This window comes from Monodelphis domestica, chromosome 4 (genome assembly GCF_027887165.1).
Source record: "Monodelphis domestica isolate mMonDom1 chromosome 4, mMonDom1.pri, whole genome shotgun sequence".
NCBI lineage: Eukaryota > Metazoa > Chordata > Mammalia > Didelphimorphia > Didelphidae > Monodelphis > Monodelphis domestica.
Window position 1 is genome coordinate 139,225,025 of NC_077230.1, and position 23,293 is coordinate 139,248,317.

Consider the following 23,293-nt stretch of genomic DNA (forward strand, 5'->3'; position numbering starts at 1 on the left):
TAGAATAATCCATATAATAGCCAGGAAAAACACAAATAAACCTGCCAATTAAGTAAAAAACCTCTGCAGAAAGCACTTCATGATAAGCACTTATCTCACACTCACACATGAAAAAAGATATATACAATCTTGACTAATAAATCTCATTTGCACTCAGCCAATACAAAAAAAATCACTCTTACCCTCACACACAAAATGACATAACAATCTTACACACACACACATAATCCTGTATATTCCGGTAACCAGATGACAGAGATCCAGAGATCAATGATGAAGGTTAGACAAAAGTCAAGTATGTATCCAGTAAAGGTGAAAACATCTGGATCTGTGATAGCTTCAATCAACACAAGATGCCAGCAGAGACACAACTGGACAACCAGATAGAACTTTAAATCAAGGACATTGTAGGAAATGAACTTCCATTAAAGGGACACATAAGATTGAATTGCCGTATACATTAACATCACACTTAGGGAATTACATCCACATGAACATACAAATCTGCATAAGAAGAAAGAAGCTCATTGACCCATCAGGCAACAAGAGAAGTAGAAATCCAGGGGAAGATGTGAGTATATGCCTGCATCACCACATATTTAGCACACAAAACACAAATCCAAACTGACATTAGGGGCTGCTTCGTAAATAAGGACAGTCCATAAAATTGTATATTTGTATTTTGTATTTGTAAATAACTCTCTGGTAGCACTCATGTAGATAGGAAGATAAAGACTTCAAACCGGAGTATATGTATATATAATTTATATCATATGTAATATGTGTACAGAAATCATATATGCACATATGTAAAGACTAACTATCTAATCTACTAATTTAAAGTAATAAAAGGAATTAACACACTGATCCCTGACAGGGACAGATTAGTTTAGGGAGGAAAAGGGAATTTTGGTAACTAGAGAGTTAGCATAGGGACAGAACATACTATAATTTAAAAGAGAGAGGATAGCATATAGCTAGTTATGCAGAAAATCGTTACATTTTAATAAGTATTATATAGGTATAAGACAAGAATTTATTTTTATTCAAAAATTAAATGTTATATTGTTTGGAATAGTTGTAGTTATAGATTAGCTAACATTGTTACATTGTACAAGCCATTGTAACACTTAAGGCCCTAACCCTCCTTCCCACAACTCAGTCTTTAGCATAAGGTAGGACCTTAGTGTAGCAGATAGATGGCTCTAGATAAGATTTGTTATGGGGGCGGGGGGGGGGGGGGGGGGAGTAAATAGATTAGATTATTACATTAGAAATAATTTAAGGTAAGTAAGTAGCGTGGTATTGTGATAGAGGTTTCAAACTCAGGAACTGGAATTATAGTCTGGGAAATTGATTGAGTTTCATCCACAGCAGGGGAGGGGCCTCAGGGGATGTTCTGGAACCTGGGAAGAGCAAGAGTTTTCTATCAGAGAGAGGCAGTTAGCTCTCTCAATCCTGAGAGCCTAAGGAGAGGTCTGGTCAAGACTTTGCTCCTGAGAAAAAAACTTACATCTTCTTCCTAGTAATTGGATACCCTTCCCCCCACAGATTCCCACTTGAAGTTGGGAGTGTTAGAGAATACACCAAGCAGCTGACAAGATTACCTCTCAGCTCCTGGTGCCCGGGGTCTGAAGTGTGCCTGTGGGGCCAAGACCAGGGCCATCCAAGCCTGAATCTCTCAGGGGCCCAAGGCTACCAAGATCTGTGTTCCCCAACTTGAGGAAGGAGGTAAGGGTAGCTAATATAGGGATACCTTTCCCTCTTTCCTAATGAAAAACCCTTCCCATAGCCATTTCCTTGTGGTATTCCCAAATTGATCAGTTAGAATAAAAGTTTGTCGTCTTTCCACAACTGACTCTAGTGTGAGTGGAAAACAGTTCCAGCTTGAGTGGGGGAGGGTAACTCTCTCTTTGAGGAGGGAACCTCTATACATTAGTAGTAGAGGGAAGTCAAGAGGCAGTTTGAGGTGAGTAGCCATAGCTGAGGGGAGGCTGAAGGAGGAATCTACTCACTCCCCCCTCTCCTCTCCCTTAACCAAGTTAAGCATCAATGGTCTCCCCTGAATCCTGCTTTGAGAGGGGGAGATCTCCACTCTATCTCACTCTCTCTATTTACCACCAGACAAACCCTCTATTACAGTATCCGGCTGATTCCATGCTAAAAGACAAACTGGAGGAGTTGTGATAGGGGAATGATCCAGAGACCTTGAAGGGCAGAGCCTGGAAGACATGCAAAGGTTTGCATCCACAGCATGGGATGGTGGTTGAGGCTTAGAATCTTGAGAGAAAAGAGATTCCAGGTGGGAGTCAGTCTCTCTTTCTATCTTGAGATAGCAAGGGTGACAGGCTATTAGCGATTTCTCTCCTGAGCTTTTCAAATCCTTAATTGACCCTAACCACCATTTCCCCCACCACCAACAACAAAGACACCAGGAATTGTGGCATAAACTGAGAAGAATAAGAACAGCATCAGAATATCTCACACAGCTCCTGTTACACCTTGAGTTTGGATATTGGCTCTGTTGTGACAAATACCAGGAGTCACCAAACCTGGAGTCTCTTAGAGACTGTGAATTTTAAACCTACTCCACCCTACTCAGGCCATACTTTAGAAAATCTGATTTAGCTATTTCCTGATTAGTAACAATGGTGATACTTGGTTTAACAGAATCAAGTCTTGGGAACTATACATTTCGCCACCCTACTTAGTTTAACAAGGTCAGGATGCTTGCACCATACTCAAAGATTTAATTATCTGAGGAAATGGCCTTCAACAGACATGTGTAGAAAAAGCAGACAGACCCCTGGGCTGTCCTAAGTCAAGCTAAGCTATCATTGGTATAGATGAGATGCAAGAAAGTGATGTAAAACCATCTATATAAGGCACATCACTTGCTCTCTCTCTCTCTCTCTCTCTCTCTCTCTCTCTCTCTCTCTCTCTCTCTCTCTCTCTCTCTCTCTCTTTCCCCAGATAGGAGACTCTGGCTGGCAGTGTGCTAAGCATTCCAACATCTTGGCATGGTGGCAGCTATTGTCTGAGTTTGGCGGTGAGTTTGCTCTTGAGCTAATTCATGTTCAGGCATCTTGGCTGAGCCCTTTGGAGTTCAGGCTGATTCTTTCCTCCTTACTCTTCAAAACCTTATCTTCCTAGAGCCTCTGGTCTTCCTCCTGGCACTAGCAAGGCAAGAGAAATCCTACACCCTTTTCCTTCTTCCTTCTTCTTAATTTCTTTCCACTATATCAATTAAATCACCAAAAATTTCTAGCTGACTTGGTTATATTTATTTTATATTTGGGAAATCCATGGTGACCAAATAATTAACATAGTTTAGGTCACAATGCTAAATTATCCTTTATAAGACCAGGCTGACAAGCCTGGGTCTCTCACCTTTGGGGTTAGGGAGAAAGATATTTTTAGACAGACAGGGACTTTCCTTACCCTCTTTCCTATAAAATCCAACCTGCAGACATCTTGCTTATCTTATGCCTAACCACCATTTGTTAGAATAAAGTTGCCAGTTTTCTTAAATTGAGTTCCTTGTCATATTGAAGGGGGAGAGAGCTGACTTCTCTCTCTTTCCCCAAGGGAAAAGATACACCCATTAAATCAGTTATTAGAGGAGAGTAAAAGCAGGTTTAGTGGAGAGATTTGAAGACTGAAGGGGGGAATCCATCTCACCCTCCTTCTACTTTATGGGATCATCTACCTTTCCTCCATTATACTCAAACTAACCCTCTAATACAAGATTTAGAATAGGTCACCTCTGAGATCCCTTCCAACTGTAGATCTAGGATTCTTCTGTAAATCCTCTAAGGGTAATCCACCCAATGTGGTGGTGGATTTCTCTTATCCTCTTGACTTTTTATAATTAATAATGGTTCAATTGAGTTGTCCATCACCTATTCATACCTTTTACATCACAAGATTATTTCTTTTTCCTATCATACCTTTCTCTGATGAAATTCTTTATATTATCCAGTCACACATTAAAAATATGCTTTAGTCTACTCACTTCACTTACTTCTCTCTATTGCTCATCTGGGTGACCCATAGTAACCTAATAGATAGTTTCTTGACTTCTGTCTTCTTTTTTGTCCATTTTACAAAAGAATATGAGCAAAATCAGGGTAAGAAGGCACATAAAGATTTTATCTACTACTTCAGATGATGTACCTACATTGATGAGCTCACAGCTATCAAATTAAGCCCCAAAAGGATAGGACCTCTGACTTCTCTAATTTCTCTTCCTTTTCAGAATAACTAGTTTATTTCTTTTACAGATGATAGACATTAAATAGAGACTGTATTCAATGGACAGGAGATGATCCTGTGGTAAAAGTGTCCTTTGCCTGCCTTTTCAGAAATGAGAGGATGAAAAATATGAACTTTCTAGTGGGAACAAAGACAGGCTTGTACTCTTGCCTTTTGCCTTGCTGCTGCAATCTCCAGATCACTTGGCCTTAACAAGTATCCTAGCTTAGCACCCTAAAGAACACTAGGCCTTATCACCTACCCTGCAGCTGGGATGCCTGTTTCAATGGGTCTTACCATATGTCCTATAATGAAATAATCATATACATTGTTGTCCTCTGTTGGAATGTGAGCTCTTAACGCTAATGTATTATTGATGGATCACTGAATTGGTTTAGGCATTCTTAAAACAAATTGGTAACTATAGTAAAAAAAATTATTAAACTGAATAATCTTTGATCCAGCAATATCACTATTAGATATATATTCCTAAAGAGATAAAAATTGACGGAAAGGACTAATCGTAACAAACATATTTATAGCAGCATTTAAAAAAATAAATTTTTATTTTTTGCAATTACCTAGCATTTTCTACACCCATCTTTTTCCCCAAAAGAACTTTGTGAAAAATATGCATAATCAAGAAAAATTAATTTCCATATTATCCACGTCCAAAAACGTATTCTTTATCTTTGATTTTAGTCAATCATTTCTTTCTGAGTAAGTGGTTAGCATTTTTCATCACTGATCCTCTGAAGTCTTGATAAATCATTTCAATGACCCAAGTTCATAAATCTTTGAAAAATTTTCATTTTTTAATGATATTGTTATAATAGAAATTGTTCTTCTGATTTTGCTCACTTCACTCAGCATCAGTCTATATGAGTCTTCCTGGTTTTCCTAAAACTATTTTTTTCTTCATTTTTTTATCACAATAATATTCAATTACATTTATATACCATAACTTATTCATCTATTTGACAATTGATTAGATGTGCTTAATTTCCAATTCTTTGCCAAAACAAAAAGCTACTATAGATTTTTACACATTAGGCCTTTTCTTCTTTCTTTGTTCTTTTTGAATCTATCTAGTAGTGATATCATTATATCAAAATCTATGCATAGTTTAGTAATTTTTGCACAGCTACAAATAGCTTTCCAGAACAGCTGTACTGATTAATGGCTCTACCAAAAGTCTATTAATGAGTCTGTTTTCTCAGCACTTTTAAAAAATATATATAATTAGTAGTAAAGTTTGTGCCCATCAATATATTATGGCATGTAAATGTAAAATGTATTAGAATATTGTTATGACAAGTGAATTAAATAAAGGGATAGTTTCAGAGAAACTAGGAAGACTTTTAGGAACTGAGGCAAAGTGAACTGGACCAAAAAAAAGCCATGTAATTTATAAAATTACTACAATATTATAAATGAAAACAATACTGGAAGTCTTAAGGACTTTAATTAATGAAATGTAATGAACAATCAAGACTCCAGGAGACTGATAATAAACCATACTTCCCATAAGAATCAGAAATAGATTTTCAGATATTGCCAATGGGTAGATTTGTTTTGCTTTCTTATACTTGTTACAAGGAAAGCCTTTTTATTTTGAGAGAGAGAGAAAAGACTTATGGGTGGATTAGACATAGGGAGAGTGATAACAAAAAAGAAGAAAGAGGAGGAGGGGGAGGAGGAAGAAAAATGTGTTAGGAAATCAATTTTAAAATACACAGAAGAGAACAGAATGAAGTTAAGAATGAGGACACAGAGAAACAATAAAGTTGGTATTACTAAGTTAAATGTATTATATGTTTTTAAAATAAGTCATTCATGACAGAGATTCATGATTTCATGTTATTGTCTTTTGCCCTTTTTAATATGTGGACATATTCATGTTTGTTGATGTCTAATATATATTTAATTTTCTCTTTTATTACTATGAATTGATAGGCATTAACAGACATTTCCGTATTCAAAGACCAGGAATAAAAGACCACATATGAAAATTTGAATCTCCATTACATATAGCTTTTCTTTTTCTTTTTTTTTTAAAACCCTTACCTTCCATCTTGGAGTCAATACTGTGTATTGGCTCCAAGGCAGAAGAGTGGTAAGGGCTAGGCAATGGGGGTCAAGTGACTTGCCCAGGGTCACACAGCTAGGAAGTGGTTGAGGCCAGATTTGAACCTAGGACCTCCCATCTCTAGGCCTGGCTCTCAATCCACTGAGCTACCCAGCTGCCCCCTACATATAGCTTTTCTTGATCATTGCTTTCAGATAAATCCAATAATCCTCAAATTGTCTCTTGTAGATCTATTTTCTAGCCCAGTTGTTTTTTTCAATAAGATATTTCATGTTTTCCTCTGGTTTTTTTTTTCATTCCTTTAATTCTGCTTCATTGTTTCTTGATTTCTCATGAAATCATTAATTTCTAGATGGTCAATTCTGATTTGTAAGGCCTGATTTTCCTCTGTCAGTTTCCTCTGTCTTCTTTTTTTCAACTGGCCCATTTCTTATTGCATCATTTTCATTTCTCTTCCCCACTTTTCTTCTGCCTTGCTTAATTGGTTTTTGAAGTCTTTTTTTAGCTTTTCCAGAATCTGTGTCTAATCCATATTTTTCTTTTGGATTTTGCATATGTTTCCTTTGCTTTTATTGTCCCTTTCTGTATCTTTACCTTGCTGTTTGTCTCCATAAAAATTCTTTAGAGTTAGATGCTTTTTTTCTTGTTTGCTCATTTTTCCTATCCAATTATAGTTAGGTTCTGTTTTCTGGGAAGTTGGGGTACCCTCTTAAACTTTAGTCCTTCCTTGATTTTATTCTCAGCTTATTTTCTGGGTTTTTACCAGTTTCAGTTCTTGGAGGCTGATGTGATAGTTTGAGGGTTGAGAGCTCTGAGAGCCCCCTCCCCCTTCTGATTGAATTGACCCTTGAGATACTGATGGCTTAAGGATTTGCCTCAGGCTTGGCTATAAGCTTTTGATCTGACTATGAACTTGATCAGATTCAAGACTGATCAAGTTCTATCCCCAAGCTTAGGCTTAAATCTTTGGTCTCATTGTATACTTGATCCAATAAGGCACACTCTTGATTCCCTTGACTTCCCTTTCCTGGAGCTCTGCCCTTAGTTTTGGCAACAAGATGGGAGGGAAGGGCTCCCCCTGTGAACTGTGTCCTTCTCCCAAAGTGTGAACTCTGACCTTATCCCAAGCCCAGACTGGGATTCCTGGCTTTGATCTAGGCCCTAAAGAAACAGCCCACTTTAGCCCAGTCTAGTCTGGAATGAGACTACAGACTTTTCCACAGGTTTCAAATGTCAAGGGATATGGGTTAGCTTAGATTACTATTTGCCCAGGCAGGATCTCAAGATCTGAATACTGGCTTGGACTTAGGTTCTGAAAGGTGTGACAACATATGTGGAGTGGGTGTATGGCTTGTACTTGCCTTACTCTTTATTCCTTGCTTACAGCCTCTTGCTGGCTCTGATCTCTTCTCACCTCAGTGTCCCAGATGTTCTTTGTCTACCTTTTGGGTTTTTCTTTTCTTGAAAATTGTTTCACTCTGTCTCCCTGTTGGTTCTTTCACTCCTGTATTTGTTTTGTGTTGATATTTTAATCTTGGTCAGAGATTGGTCTCATGATAAAGGGGAGCTGCTCTGGTTTATTCCTCCATCTTGGCTCTGCCCCTGGAACTCCACATACAGTTTTTAAAATATGAGTATATATATTTCAAATTTATCTTGGGAGTTCCAACACTACTTTGATCATCTGGGTCCCATCCTACATTTTCTTTTGCTCTCTTACTTGTATTTTAAAATAATTTATCCCTGTTCTTTTCTTACTTTTTTGATATGATTATCATTAATCTTACTTTTCAAAACCCTCTTATTTAACAAGAAACTAATGAACATTAAAAAAAAAATTCCCTCCCTCCTACCCTCTACCCACCCCAAAAAGTCAGGTAATATGATATAGGTTGTACATATGTTATCATAAAATACATATTTCTATGCTTTTCATGTTGTGAAATAAGACACATTGCTTCCACTAGACAAAAATTCATAGAGGAAATAGTGAAGAATCATATGTTTCAATGTTCAGTCCGATTCTGTCAACTCCTTCTATGGCAGTGGATATCAATTTTTGTCATGAATCTCTTGGAGTTGTCCTGAGTTCTTGCCTTGTTGATAATAGTTGCCATTCATAGTTGATCATCATACATTATTGTTATTTCTGTGCATAATGTTCTGGTTCTGCTCATTTCACCTTGAATCTTATAGTACAATAGTATTCCAATACAATTATATACCACAACTTGTTTAGCCATTTCCCAATCTATGACATCCCTTCAGTTTCCAGTTCTTTGCCATAAGGAATATAGTTTCTTTTCATTTTTGTCGGATAATCTTAGGAAACAAATCTAATAATGGTATTGCTGGGTCAAAAGGTATATGCAGTTTTATAACTGAATATAATTCCAGATTGCTCCCCAAAATGGTTGTATCAGTTCACATTTCCACCAATAATGTATTAATGTTCTCATTTTTCCACAATTCTTCCATCATTTGTCAAATTTATATTTCTTTTTTTTTTTAAGTGAACTCCTGAACAGGACTGTGTCATTTTTCTATTTGTTCTCCTAGGATTTAGCACTGTTTGGCATGTAATAAATGCAATAAATATTTTTTTTATTATTCCTTTATTCATTTACAAACATGCTCCAAAAAAAATGGAGATCATTATGAATTTTAAAAACAGATGTTACTTAATGTCCTTTGTGTATAAAGGTTCATTTTAGATGTTCTGGAAAGTAATAGAAACAAGAGAAGATATAGTTCCTGTTCTCAAGGAATATAATCTCATTAATATGTGAACTTCTTTTAATTGTATAGATAGATATCTGCCCATATCTTTTTATCCACTTGATATGACTTGTTCACATACTCCAATACTCTAAATAATTTATGGGTTTCTATCTAAAGTGCTGAGGACTTTTTGCATTGCTTGACCTTGCAGGGATACCAATTTAGGATGCCAGGGAAAGCTTCCTTCCTCACTCTCACTACACAATCAGCCCTCCTATTCTAATCATACAACTCACTAAGAGTAACTTTAATGTCACTTCTCCAGGGAAATTCTTCATGAGTTATATATTTCAGCTTAATCATGCTTTCCTTTTCCAATCATACATCTCTCTAAGGATATTTTTAATGCCATTTCTCTAGGGAAATTCTTCATTGGTTTTATATTTTAGTTTAATTGTGACCTTCATGTAATTCTCCATTGTTTTTTGAATGACTCACAAATTTAATTCTTTGAAGACATATTCCATGATTTATGAACATACAAAAGAATAATCATAATTTTTCACATAAACCTTTGCTTCAGATAGTTTTAAGTCATTAAAAGCATTACACAATATTCCCAAAGTGATCCAGCCTGTTCTCCTTTTCTATTTAATTGTAGGCCCAGATCAGAGCTACTCATTAATAATAGGGGAGACAATACCAATACACTTGAGAACAAGAATATGAAGAAAAATATGAAGCAATAAAAGTAAACATGACTAAGAGAACATAAAAGTACCAAAAGAATAATGAAACACAAGGACAAAGATAGTGTATTTTCTGAAATAAATATGTCTCGGGTCCCACAACCTCAAAATAAATTAACTTTGATTGCATAATTCCTACTATTTTCTCTATTATCAACTCATCTTCTTCCATGTCAGACGCATTAAAATCACAAGTACTTATGTATTCTACTTCCTCATGATTTATTGTAATGATTTCTGGCCATACCACTTTATTGAAAATGTTTTCTTAAGAATTATTTGTTAGTGTTGTTTAGTCTTTTTTAGTCATGTCTGACTTTGTGACCCTATTTGGGGTTTTCTTGGCAAAGATACTGCAGTGGTCTGCCATTTCCTTCTCCAGATTATTTTTCATATGAAGAAACTGAAGCAATCAGGTTAAGTGACTTACATAGATAGCATCACAAAGGCTAGTAAGTGTTTGAGGTCAGATTTGAACTCACAAAATAAGTCTTCCCGAATCCAGACCTGGAATTCTAGTCACTGTGCCATTTTCTGGAGCTAGAACACTTTAATCAATAAAATAAAATGAATTTTGTCCCCATTCTTAGCCTTTGTTTACTTTTTCTTAGCATTTGACATCATTAACTAGTGTTCTTTTGAATGTTCTTTCTTTACTTGGCTCCCATGGTCTCCATGGCCTCCTTTCAGGGTCTCCTCCTACATCTTTGGTCAATCCTTCCCTGTCTATTTGTCTTCCTTAAATGTGAATATATATACCCCAAGATTTTATCTTTTGTCCTTTTTTTCCCCGTGGTCTTTCCTCAGGCATCAATAATTATCTCTATGCAGATGCATCCTAAATCAATATCCCTACCTTCAGTTTTCTGGGCATACTTTTGAATTGTTTTCTGGAATGGCTAGACCAATTCACAGCTCCTTCCTATTGGACCCATTTTCGACACCCCTCCAATATTTATTTTCTCTGTTTTGTCTTCTTTGTCACTATGATAGATATGAGACAGAATCTCAAAGTTTCACTGATTATTCATGAACAGATCAAATAAAGAAAAATTAGAAGGGTAACAGGTAAATGTGTGTGGGGGGGGACACAAAATCTTTGCAATGAGTTCTCTGATGAGAATGTCATTGTCAAGATATACAAAGAACTGATTCAAATTTATGAGTATTACCCATTTCCCAATAAATAAATGTTAAAAGGGGATAAAAAGATAATTTTCAATTGGCAAAATCCAAGCTTTCAAAAGTCATATGAAAAATGTTCTGAATCCCTCCCAAAAGAGAAATATCCTTTGAGGCTAAGGCCTCTTTCTCCATCTTTGTATTTCCAGTACTTAGTACATGTACTTAATATGAATTGATGTGAAAGAGATCCAAGGACAACCAAGAAAATTTGTGCTTTTTCAGGGCAAGATGGAGTACTTGCAGTTGAAGAAATTTTCTAATAATGGCAACTGACAAGAGCAACATTTCTGTAATTATTAAATAAGGGTCTTAATTTCTGGTAGTAATAGAATACTATTTTCATAAAACTTGTCAAGATAATAAAAGAAAATTCTTTTGTTTTCCTTAAGCATTGCACATTTCCATCATTGTAAGTAGGAATCTCAGGGGCATGAGGCCCAGGTTATCCAAAATCCTTTTCCCTTTAAATCTGTTTCCATTTTTAAAGAATAAATAAAATTTTTTCCTCCCTTGGGAATAGGGTAAGGGAGACAGATGTAAGTAAACATGAATCAAGTAATTATCTTTTCCTTTGTTTATAAATATATATATTTTTATACTGGATTAAAGTAAAGTGGACCTGCATATGTTTATATGGAATGTTTAAGCATTCTAGAAAGCAGAAGAAATATGTCTATTTGCCTTGGTAGAACAGCAAAGAAAAAACAAAATGAATACAAATATTTCTGAGCTTAATTAGCAATTACAACAATTTAGACACAATTTAGGAGGCAGGATGAGGAAGTGGATACAAAATATATTGCATAATGATGTCTGAGTGACTGTCGTACATGAGGAAAAATAAAGCAACACTTTTCCCCCATAGCTTAGCAGAGAATAGAAAAAAATGTAATGGTGATAATTAATTTTGATTGCTAAGAATTGGATAAATTGAAGAAAGAAAATAAATTTAAAATATTTAGCACTTTAAAATGCTTGAATGAATGTCACAATCAAATGCCTCCATCTTCCTTGCAGTATAATAACAATACCCTACATGTAGTTAGCAAAACACTTTTGTAGATATAATTTCATTTTATCATCACAGTAATCCTCTGGGATATTATATACAAGTATTCTTATCCTCATTGTAAATATGAGGAAACTGAAACTCAGAAAAGTTAAATGCCTTGCCTGAAGTCACATGGTTCCTGAATGGTGGAGCCAGAATTGAATTGTTAGATCTCATGATCTATGAATTTTTTTTATATTTGGCACTAATGACCCATTTCTCCCTTTTCCTCCTACCCTCTTAACTCTCAATATTCTCCTCCTTCATTTATAGGAGGTTTCTCTCTCCTGATGCCTATCTGATTGTTCTTTGTTGGTCTTTCTGTTCTTCTGCCTGCTCCCTCTCCCCTCCCAACTTATGGATGTCCCTTAAGGTGCTGACTTTGTGCAATCTATTTCTTTTTATATGCCTTTTTCCTTGGTGATATTAATATACTTCTATGCATTCAGTGCTCACTTCTGTGTGAGTAACTTCTAAAATATCTGTTCTTAACTACTTTCCAGAGCTCTAGTCTTTTATTTCCAAACTCAAAGTTCCAAAACAAAGCTCAGACTCTATCATCTATCCCTCTTTCTAGCATCATTTTTTCTGTTTGGGACCTTTCCTTCCTTTTAGTCACTTAATCTTAAAGCTTCAGAAAAATTTAAAAATGCTTTTTCTCATTTTCCATTACAGTTCATAACCTACAGTTTTCAATCAGGAAATGTATCTGTGAAAGGTAGTATAAATGGACAATGGGTTGGACCCCAGAACTACACAAAAGGAAGAGAATAAGTGTGGTTGCTTCAAGAAAATTACAAAGCTTCTTTGAGGACCCAAAGCTTCTCCAGAAACAAAACACACCTTTTTGTTCTAATATTCTTTCAATATTATTGTATTTATGTGAGTCATGAAACATAGTCTCCAAAGGACTGAAAATGAATACAGAGGGCAATGGAGAGATATATGTTGGATATGAGCAGGCTGCCAACATTAACTAATGAAGAACTCTGAATATCCAAAGAAGAAAGATACCATCAGGGAAACATATGATAAGAAGTGAAGATTAGAGACTGGTGAGAGTTAAACATAGCAGATGTCCAAGTGTTCCACTTCTAATCTCATGATACCAAAAGAAATCAGGGAAAACATGTAGCCTCTTGTGTATGCTCCTGGTGGAAAACTAATGGAAAGATTTCAAAATCGGTCATACAAGATGTGTAGATCTAGCAGTAGTCTATATGGTTGTAGTGAAAACCAAGTCAATGAGATCACAAATGCATTTCAGTTTGTAAGGAATTTATTGCAGCCATACATAATGGGGAAATCATGACCAAACAACAGTTCATGGGAAAAGATTTTGATAACTTTAAAAGACTATAATTTTAGTCAATCAATAAACATTTATTAAACACCTGCTATATGCCAGGTGCTGTGCTAAGCGCTAGGGGTAGAAAGAAATAAAAAAGACAGTCCTTGCTCTCAGGAAGCTCACAGTCTACTGGAGGAGAAAATATGCAAAAACATACATACATACTAGAAATATACTGGATATATTGGAGACAATCTACAGAGGGAAAGCACTAAAATTAGGAGGGATTGGGAAAGAGGTTTTGTAAATGGTAGAGTTTTGGGTGAGACTTGAAGGATATTTGGGAAGCTATGAGAGAGAATATTCCAGCTGTGGGGAATAGCAAGTAAAAATGCCTAAGGCTAAGAGATTGAGTGTGTTATAGGAAGAATAGCAAGGAGTCCAATGTCAACTTGATTACAGGATAGGGTAGTAAGTTATAAGAAGACTAGAAATGTGGGGAAGACAGATTACAAAAGGCTTTGTTTAACGGAAGATTTTATATTTTATCCCAGAGGTGACGGGGAGCCATTTGACATTTCTCAAGTAGGAGGTAAGGGTAACTAGGTCAGATCTGCACTTTAAGCAAACATTTTGGCAACTTAGTGGAAGCTGTTTTGGACTGGGAAGACACTTGTGGCAAGGAAGCCAACCAGCAAACAATAATTCAAGAGTGAGATGACAAAAGCCTGCTCAAAAGTAGTAGCAGTGGAGAGTCATAGGCGTGGGTGGAAGATGTTATGAAAGAAAAAAATCAACAAGCCTAAGCAACGGAATGAATATTGTGGGTGAGAAAGTTAGGAATCAATGACAACACCTAGGTTGAAAGCCTAGATGACTGGAAGGATGGTGAATCTTTGACAATAATAGGTAAGTTAGGAAGAGAGGAGAGTTTGAGTTAAAGATAATGAATTCAGTTTTGGATACATTAAGTTTAAGATATCTATAGGACATCCTGTTTGAAGTATTTAAAAGACAAGTAGAGATTTGAGTCTGGAGGTCAAGGGAGAAGTTAGGGGTGAATAAGAATCATCAAATAGAAATGATAGAGAATCCCTAAGAACTGATGAGATCAGCAAGTGAAATAATCAGCAGTCTACACAATAAGCTGGATAAAACTCCTAATTCAATATTTAGCTGAATTAAGTATGATTTTATTGGTCTGACAACTCTAGAGTTGAGGACAGGGGACTGTTTCCATGTGGATTCATTAATACCTGGCAGAGGTCCTAAATATCATCTAATCCATTTGATGTCAAACTGAAATACAAACCAATGGTCAATAAACTGTACATAAGAACCACCATGGGACACATATTGCCTCAGAAAAAACACATTTCAATATTACCTAAATTATCTCATTTTTAATTTAATTTATTTTTTCTTTCTATTTATTCTATTTCTATTTATTCTCAATTGCAGTTAGTGTGTTTGACACCTTTTCTCTAAGCTGACACCCTTATTTTGCAGAATGGGGAAATTAAGACTCAGAGGACTTGCAGGTCTTGTCTAAAGTCATGCAATAAGGCTGTAATGCAACCAGCTCTACAGTCTAGATTTATTGGCCAGAAATCCAGAAGTCTTTCTACTACACCATGGTTGCTTTCTTGGTAATAACAATTTTTCTTCCTTGTTCTTCTAAAGAATTCTGGAAAAGCGATGAAATCAAAAGGAACATTATATGCAGAAATGATTTCACAACTTGCTATTAAGTATAACTGTTGTGACTTTCCTCATTCTGGCAACATATTCTTCACTCTGTCTTTTATGCCTAATACTGTCATTATCCTTTAATAAGGGAATTTACAATACATTTTAAGAGGCCAATAAAAAGCTGGTCCCCATGAGAGAATTCATGCATTTCCCATTTTGAGTTAATTTACTGAGAGTAACCTACTATTTACCACAATATTAATGATGGCTATTTCATTCATCTTCACGTTTGTAATTCATGTATTATAACTAACAATTATAAAGTCTCTCATGATGACAAATCATCATAATTGCCAGGCCTTTTTTGTTTATTAAAGAACATTTAGGCCATATTATTGTGGGTTAAAGATGGCATTTTCCAACATGAGTCAATCAATCAATCCATAAGGTTTTATTAAGCTCTAACTCTGTTCCAGACATTGCTTTGGGCACTGCAGATACAAAAACAAAAGTGAAGCATACTCAAAATTCTCTGCCCTCAGAGAGTTTATGGTCTAGATGGATGTGATAAAACATACATGTATAGCGATATATAAAATATATACAAAATGGAAATGAGGTCATCTTAGAGGAAAATAACTAGCAGCTTTAAGGATAAGAAACTTTCATGCAGAAGGTAGCACTTGAATCAAGTTTTGCAGGAAACATTTTTTTAAGAAAAAAAAAAAGAGAGTGTATGCTGAGCATTTAAAGAAGCCAGAGCAAACCCATGAAGGCAGGAGAGGAATTCCCATGTATAAGACATAGAAAGAAGGTCAGTTTGGCTGAATTATAGAGTATGTGAAATGGAGTAATATGTATTAATGTTTATAACATAGATTGGAACTAGGTTATGAATATCTATAAATGGCAAGCCAAGGAGTTCATATTTGATCCTAGGAGTAATAGAGAGCCAATAAACGCCCAATAAGAAGTTTATTGAGAGCAGGGGCAACATTGTTGGACCTTAGAGCCTTAGGAAAATCACTTTGGAACCAGTGGGGAGAATAGATTGGAATGGGATAAATCTTGAGGCAGAGAAACTAAGAGGCTATTACAGTAGAACAGTTTATAAGAAACAAGGATTTCAACTAGGATCATATTTGTGGAATCAAAGGACAATTGCAAGAGTTATTATCAAGGTAGCAATAACAAAATTTGGCAACTGCTTGTATGGATGGCTTGGAATGAGAGTCAAGAGAGGAAGAAACTTGGAGGTTGTGAACCTAAATGACTGGAAGAATGGTACGATACTGAATAGAAAAGGCTTGTGGTGGTGGGAGATATAATTCAGTTTTTGACATATAGAAACTAGAGGGGGGGCTTGACACAAAAGAGGAATTAATTATGAGTTCAGTTTAAAATTTGAGTTTAAGATATCTACAGAACATTTGATTCAAAATGGCTTATAGGTAGTGACTTTGTAACTCAGAGTGATACTAGAATTATATATATAGAGATAGAGATCTTAGCCATCTGCATGGATATCTTTAAACTCTCCAGAGCTGATCACAAAGGAAGAGCCAGTGAAGAAGAAGATACTAGGATCCAAGACAGAGACTTCAGGTACAGAATAAATTATGGGGTATGCTACAGATGGTGATTTTGTCAGTCATCAGACATTTATTAAAATTCCTACTATGTCCCAGGCATGGTGCTTTGGTTGGGGAAACAAAGAAGAGAAAATGAAAGTTTCTGCTCTCAGGAACTTACAACCAAATAGGGAGACAACATATATACAAACAAAATATATATCGAATAAAATGTAGAAAATCAACAGCAGAAAGATAATAGCATTGAACAGAATTGAGAAAGATTGAGAAGAAACTGTCAGACAAGTAGAAAAAGAAATCAAGAGAGTAATCTCATGAAAACCAGACAGGAGAGATAAAGGTCAACAGAAGAGGTTGGTCAACAGTGGCAAATTCTTCAGAGAAGTCAAGAAGGTTGAAGACTGAAAAAAAGTCCATCAGATTTGAAAGATAATTTAGTTACTTTTTATTAGCCGGGGTAACAGGGTTGTCAAAAATGCAGAAGATTCATCTGTCTTTGTGTTAGTTTTTAATCTTATTTTAATTTTATTTTTTATTAATTATAATTTATTATATATAATAAATTATATAATTTATTATATAATATATAATATTATATAATATATAATAAATATAATAATTATAATTTATTAAATTAAATTTTAATTAATGTTATCTCTTTCAGTCAATCTTTACCTTTTAAAGAAATAATCAGTTCTTTAGACTCACTTGAGTGCTAATGCAAGAACAAATGTGCAAACAGTCTAGTATGCATGAACCTACCTACAGAAGGATCATGCTGTTGCTGCCAAATGCAGATTACAGGATCTCGGATTTGGAAGAGACTTCAGGGACCTTCTAGTCCAACGTGTATCTGAAAAAAGAATTCTCTTTATGATCTGTCCTACCACAAACCCTACCTTGAGGCACAGGTTGTGATTCAGGTAACTACTACACCCAGCACTTCCATACTTCTAGCCTTCTCTTCATTATTTCTCATTATAACCAGGTCCAGATTAGTGTGAAGAATGAATTCATTCATCAAATGATCTCATTTGAATATACCCAGCATATTTCCATCCAGCTGGAACCAAAGACTATATTTATATAATTATAACTTCAAATAGTGTGAGTTCGAATAATATGATCATCTCAATGGATTCATTATTTCCACCAATGGGGAAAACCTAGCTGTACTTGTTAATATTTAGACACTGTTCCATTTAGCTCAGACTGTACAGGCTCATTTTACTTTTATGCCCTTGTTATTTTTTCTTGACTAAAATATCTCTCTCCTTCCACCCCACCTATACAGAGCCTACTCATCTTTCAAAGGCATTTCAATTTCTCCCTCATTCATGAAATACTCCCTGATGACTTTGACCCTCTGATCTCTCTTCCTTTTGATGTCCCACTTGAGGAAATTTGATTGTATTCTGCCGTAATCACAGAAGTTAACATATGTAAAGTACTTTGCCAACTTTAATGCTGGCAAAATCATATGCTATACATGCTAGTTATTAAATTTTGCATATATTGTCAGATAGTGTCCTCTATACTGGAGTTTCTTTGTTACATGGTAATGTTCAGTAGTAAACAAAGGCTTGTCTTGCCATAAATAACTGAAAAGTATCAGCAATAATCATCAATGAAGGAATAGAATGTTTTATATCTCACTCTAATTATTAAATGTCTATTCCTTTTAACTACCCCTTTAGGCAGGGATAGTGTCCTTTTTTGTCTTTCTATTCTTCATGGGATATTGTGTAGGGATGACAGAGGGACTCATATATTAGTATACCAGGAATACAAGATGATCTGATTTGGGGGAGAAGTTTTATGTGTTTTAATTTTAAAGGTTTGTGTATGCCATAATACAGCTCCCAAAACTATTTGTCCCAACAGGAGACAACTTTGTCTTTAGTCATAAGTTTGGCATGCTGTATTTCCCCTGTGCTTGCTACAGCATAATCCTTGCCATGAAAAGTAATATTTCAGTGACACATTTAATTAGAATGGTGAGTTCTTTTGACCAGAATAATAGACCAGGCAAAGTCCGGTGTATTGATTTGGGGGCAATTTGTGTAGTCTTTTTGTAACCCTGGGGTCTATGCATTATAGGTAATGCAGGGTGGGGAAAGAGCATATATGTGGGGAACAAGTTCAAATTTATTTTTGCTGCCACAAGTCTAAGATATATGTACTTGTATGTAACAAATTAACCAGAAATGGAGTGAAGTGTGTATAAACAAAAGATTCTGTAGAAAATTTGCCAGCTGGTGAACTAAAGACATATCCCTGCATGACTAAGATTTTTTTTTAAAGAAAGAAAAATGTCTTTTCTCTCTTTATCTACTGTCTGCTTCACTCCTCTGAAGTCTGGTTATCACACATTAACAAAAAGAAAGGGGGTGCCACTCCACTAAGGAGCACAAAATGATCCTTGGGGCCCACATGTTGTCTTTGTTATAAAATTTAATATTATATTCTCTATTGTATTTTTATTTATTCTGTTAAACATTTCCCACTTACATTTTAATCTGGTTCAAGCTTCAATTGAGGGTATTGTAGACTGGGTGTGGCAGGTGGGCTGCGTGTTTGGCATCTCTGTTCTAAGAGCTAGACCATAATGATGATGATGGTGATGAGGATGATGGTGATGAGGATTGATAATGATGATGATACCCAGCATTTATACAGAACTTTAACATTTACATTTTTGATCTTCACAATAATCTTGTATACTTTGTCAGATATGGTCCATTGTATTTCATGCGTTTTTCCTTTACACAGTTACGTTCAATTATCAGGCTTTAGAATTACCTCCATTTCATTAATAAGGTAAAGGCAAGAGATGAAATGACTTCTTTAGGTTCACACAACTATAAAGTGTTAGAGGTAGAATATGAACTCAGGTCTTACTGACTAAGTAGGACATTCCATCCATGTGTCACTTTGCTGCTATTAAAAAGGAAACAATAATACCTATTTATAGTAAAAAAAGAAGAGATCCATTTTTTCTATTGTTTTCCTAACTAACTGGATGATCACTGGATGAACTAAGATACAACTCTATACATTGTAAGGTTGCTAGTCCCTGGCAAAACTTTCCTCAAATTTCCACAGCATTTGACACATCTACACAGAATGATACGCCTTCCTCAGAATTCATGTTCAAATGAAACCTGAGAGCTGCTATTCTTTCTGCTCTAGATCCTGACTTGCTGCCTCTTTGGCCATGTTTCACATCCCATGAAGCTGTTGACCTTAGGATCGTGTCCTCTCCCTTGTATGTGTTCTACTCTTTCCCATTCTCTACTTTTTCTCTGTTGCTCTGTGCTTAGGAATCACATTAACACCATTACTGGAAAGGGCTTCTCAGTTGATTTCCCAGTAGAACAACTTACTACATCCCTAGTACTGGGCAGATAATTCCTTTCCTGGTCAGCATTCTTATGTATGCGGTTATTCCTCCTATTAGCATAGAAGCTGTATGAGGGCTATCACTTTTATACTGGTTTCTCCAGTACTTAGTACATTTTCTACTAAATAGTGAGTACTTAATAAATGCCCATTCATTCATTCGTTCATTCATTCATTCATTCATTCATTCATTCATTCATTCATTCATTATTCTCTCCTCTTCTATAGCCCATTCTGTTGCCACTTTCTTACTGATATTTTCCAGGAAGACTATAGTTTTCTTACCCTTTAAATTCCCACATGTTCTCTGTGTTCTCTTCTGGCTTTTTTATTTTTTGACATGACATTCCATATTTTCTGTTCCTCCAACCCAAAATGTTTTTCTTTTTCATCTCTGCTTCATGGCATCCTTTCAGTTTCAACTAAAGTCTTATTTTCTGCAGGAAACTTTTCCTGATTTCATATATACAGATATATTTATGTAGTTGTTTGCATGTTGCCTCCTCCTTTTGATTGCGAATCTCTAAAGAAAAGGGATAAACTTTTCTTTGTATCCATAGGGCTTAGTACAGCATCTGGCACATAGTAGGTGCTTGATAAATGTTTACTGACTGACTCTTCAACCTTCTTCCAGCATCATCTCAGATAAAATACATTAATTTCAGGTTATCAATCACTCATACTTTCATGTGAATTAATTTAAAGAGACTGTTTCAGAAAGACCTCAGAGATCAGAGTTCAGATTAATGTCCAATGAAAGAATCTCCTCTGCTATATATTTGGCAAATGGTTATCCACTCTTTGCCTTGACACATCTGGTAATACTCTACACTTGTCAAAGCAGTCTGTCCCACTTTTGGACAGCTCTAATGGTTAGGAAATCTTTTCTCATATTGAGATGAAATCTGCCACCCTGTAACTTCCACCCATTGATCTTAGCTCTGAAACATTCACATGACAGCTCTTATGTCCCTTGCCTCTTAATGATGATATCAGCTGTGCTATATGAGAATTTTGAAGGGAAGAAGAACTGAAGAATAAGAGTAATTTTAGAGTATAAGGGAGGTCTAGATGGGTTTTAGATGCACCAATCTCAATTTTTTTTTTATCACATATCCCTAGGGATCAGTAAGAAGACTTGGAGCATGTTCCTAAATATGTTTATACTTATTATTTAGAAGTTATATACACAAATTGCCATACTAATACTGATGTGCATTGTAAATGGATTCATATGTGGAGATTTAAAAAGACGGAATAAAATGAATAGTTGGCTCAGAACTAGCAGAGAGCCAATGGAATAAACTGAGTAGATAACAGGGCTTTTTTAAGAAGCAATAGCTATAGGGGTCAGTCACTCAGTGGACTGAAAGCCAGGCCTAGAGATGAGAGGTCCGATGTTCAAATCTGACCTTAGAAACTTCCTGGCTGTGTAACCTTGTGCAAGTCACTTAACTCCAACTAATCCCCATACACTCTTTGAATAGATAGATATACCTTTAAAAACTAAAAAAACAAAAACAAAAACAACAAACTTAAAACCAATACACAGTATTGATTCTTAGGTGGAAAGTAAGGGTTTAAAAAATACTATTAGACTCTCTGCCACATTAGCCAGGTTTTTTTTTTTTCTTTAAGAGATATTGAGTAGAGAATATGGATCAAAAGAATGTCAGAAAATGATTACTGAAAATTGTACTAATGTGTAATCTGGGAAAAAAAAATTAAAGTATTGAATGTATTCTTATTACTTAATTGGCCCAGAGGACTAAGGTTTGAACTCTTGACAAAGTGTTTTGGTGACTTACATACAAAAGCCAATACAGATGAAATTGCATCAAACTGAATTTTTGTCTTATTGATGAATATGCCTTTGATGCTATACTTAAGTGAAGTTTCTTTTGCTAACTGATTCATTGTCTTCATTCATTGAAGTCATGAATATTTCATTTTATTACAAACCTAAGTCAGATCTGACCTACAATATTTTGTATTAGTTGGCAGGATTGGATGGTTTTCATGGTTGAAAGAGGCGAAGGTCAGTGCAGAGGAAGGGCTCCATCCATACTTGACCTGTTGCCAGGCCTGGTAACCTACATCTATTACATCTAAGCCCTCAAAATGGGACATGAATGGATGCTTTTCTATTGGCCTGAAGATATTAGCTTTGTGGAAGGTGAAATGAAGGATAAAGATGCTGCCAAGGTGAGCATTCCTTGCTTATTATCCTAGAAAAGGTAGATAGGAAAATAAAAATTATCCTTGCCCATTCAGCAACTAGAGGCAGAGTTCCTCTTTTTGTTTTGTTTTTAGGACTGTGCTTTAAAAGCAGAGGAGCAACTGATGGACTTAGTCAAATCACAAGTAAAAGTTTCAGTACTTATGTGGGTAGGGACTGACAGGTGGTGCCTGATAGGGGTTAGGCCCAAGAGACAATGAGACCAGAGTAAGGTAATATAGCAAAGCTTTAATGGGAGGAGGGGGTGGAATGGAGAGAAGAAATAGCAAGGGGGAGCCTGATGCTAGTAGTTGACTATGGAGTCCCATCGAGGTGGGGGAATCATGAAATCTTATGGCATTAGGGGGTTTTAGGGGTAATATTACTTTGATCTTCTATTGGTTGACTCTGGGGAAGGTGAGCTACTTGGATTAACTTCATTGGATACCCCTGAGAAGGGTGGATATCATTGGCAACCATGCTGTGGCTTCCTGTTGCCTAGCTGGGGTCTCCAGGTTTATCATTCCCACCTTTTTCTTTGTATAAAAAAGAAAAAGATGGTGGGGGGATGAGTTGGAGATTTCATTGGTTGTTTTCAGGTGGGGGGAGGTTAATTTGTCTCAGTCTGATAGGTTGAGGAATGGCTGTCCTGAGGTCTGTTAGTGGCAAATTCACTCTCAGATGCAAAGGTCAGGATGGAAAATGTGCTGAATCATGCTGATGTCAGAATTATAAAGAGATATGACAGGAGTAGAACTGGGAATGAGGAATGAACTCCTGGTGCTAAAAAGATCTCAGGATTTGTCTATTACTACTTCTATAGGGGACTCAAAACTAGACAAGTTTTAGGAGAGTATATTTTAGAAGAAATTTAAGCAAAAACTTAAGTCACTGGGATGGAGTCTGCTGAAGGTATGAATCAATAGAGCCACTATGAAATCCCTGCATGGTAGAATTTCAACAGTTTGGGAACTAACAAAAGACTGACCTTTGCAAAGCTTATTAAGTCAGTTAGAGTCCCTTGATGGACACCATCCTTTGTCCCTTTT

The 23,293-nt window shown here is 35.8% G+C and overlaps 1 long non-coding RNA gene across 3 annotated transcripts in view; it reads left to right on the top strand.

The window, feature by feature from the left end:
* The first annotated feature begins 1,405 nt into the window (after positions 1–1,405).
* The window catches only part of LOC103105889 (uncharacterized), a 42,498-nt gene continuing 20,610 nt past the window's right edge, over positions 1,406–23,293 (top strand). The window contains exons 1-3 of one of the 3 annotated variants that reach the window (XR_467427.2): positions 1,406–1,731; positions 2,125–2,239; positions 22,024–22,231. This is a non-coding gene — a long non-coding RNA (uncharacterized LOC103105889). The remainder of the gene's footprint in view (positions 1,732–2,124; positions 2,240–22,023; positions 22,232–23,293) is intronic. The other 2 variants (XR_467430.2, XR_467429.3) reach the window with 2 other exon arrangements.